Raw genomic sequence first — 1,816 nt, 5'->3', positions numbered from 1 at the left:
GGGGGCCATATCTCCATTTCCAGAAGTGGAAACTGAGGCTTGGAGCAGTTAAGTGACTTGCCAAGCAGCAAGTGAGTGACAGAGCTGGCTGGGAAGCTGGTGGTTGGCCCCTCAAGCCAGGGGTCTATCCTCTCCTCCGCCTTGTGCTCTCACGGGCACTATGGAGAGGGGTTCTGGGTGCCACCACCTGCCTCGGTACTCGTGGCCCAGAGCTTTGAGCCAGCTGTGATTTCCTCTCATTTCTCTTGCTTTGTCTTGGGGCCTATGGGGCTGGGGGAAACGGGCACAGAGCTGGAGATGGCAGATTCTAGATACACATTCCACAACCCCACTTCCCATCCATGGAGCTCACACGGAAACAGAGGTGCCTGCAGCAGCTACAAGAACACCTCCCCACCATACCAGCAACCAAGAGATCCCCCGGACAAACTGTGTGCCGAGGCTGTAGAGTCCACCCACCCCACACCTCACCCACTCCTGGCACCTCCAGGGCCTGTAGGAAGCTCCCCGCCCCCAAATCAGCTTTGGGGCTCTCTCTCTGGCCTGGGCCCCAGCTTCGTGGGGGAAGTGGGTGTAGAAGCCTCCTCAGCCTGGGGGCTGAGAAACCTGAGGCACTTCTGCCTCCGCAGCTGGCCATCCAGCTTGGGGTTGCCACAGGCCAGTCAGCTCCTCTTCTGAATCTGGACTAGAATCTTCTCCACCCTGGCAGGAAGAGCAGGAGGCCTGCGGTCGGAGGACATTTCCTGTTTACTGCTGGTGTCAGCGTCGGTCTAAGAGGGCCACCCTTCTGTGGTTAAGTGAGCCTGGACATCTCCCACCCTCCCTTCAGGCTGACTCACATTTCTGCTCGCCTGGTCCTCATGAGAAGGTCTCTGCTTCCTCTGGCCCAGGGGAGCAGGTTACCATCTCCAGATTTGCTCTCCTCCCCTTGCCTGGGCTGGAAGTAGTCTTTCTAATGACAGCAGCAGTGGCCTGCCCTGTTGCCAAATTTAGCAAAAAAAGAAGAAGAAAGAAAAAAGAGAAAGAGGATGCAGGTTAAATTTGAATTTCAGATAAATAGCAAATAAGGTTTTAGTGTTAGTTAAGTCCTGTGTTTTATCCACGGATCCTAAGTGAGTCTCGAGCCCAGGGAGATGAAGTGACTTTTGGGATCTGATGACAAGCAACACAGGATTCCAGCCACTCAGCTGAGGACTCTATGCCCCTGACAGTCTGCCAGCCAGTTGAGTTTTGCTACTGTGGTTGGCTGTGCCTATCCTGCTGTGACTCCTGTCCCGTGATCATAGGTGCTCCCCCTGTAGATTGTGAGACAGGGGGATAATGATTTAACCCCAACTCAAAGAGAGGCAGACACTCCCAAGCTGTGATTTTCGAAGTTTGGCCACACGGCAGCAGCAGCAGCATCTGTGTAATTAATTTTATGAGTCAATCTGACTGGGTGATGGGGTGCCTGAATATCTGGCCAAATGTTATTCTAGGTGTGTCTGTGAAGGAGTTTCTGGATGATGTTAACATTTTTTTTTTTTTTAAAGACAGCTCACTGCAACCTCCACTTCCCAGGTTCAAGCAATTCTCGTGCTTCAGCCTGCTGAGTAGCTGGGACTACAGACACACACTACCATGCTCAGCTAATTTTTTGTATTTTCAGTAGAGGAGGTTTCACAATGTTGCCCAGGCTGGTCTTGAACTCCTGGCCTCAAGCAATCTGCCTCTTCAGCCTTCCAAAGTGCTGGGATCATAGGTGTGAGCCACCACTCCTGGCTGATGTTAACACTTGAATTGACAGGTTGAATAAAAATTGTCCTCTCCAGCTTTT

This window comes from Rhinopithecus bieti, unplaced genomic scaffold, assembly GCF_001698545.2.
Source record: "Rhinopithecus bieti isolate Rb0 unplaced genomic scaffold, ASM169854v2 scaffold_7681, whole genome shotgun sequence".
In the NCBI taxonomy this organism is placed as follows: Eukaryota; Metazoa; Chordata; class Mammalia; order Primates; family Cercopithecidae; genus Rhinopithecus; species Rhinopithecus bieti.
Note: the sequence above shows the minus strand (reverse complement) of the source record.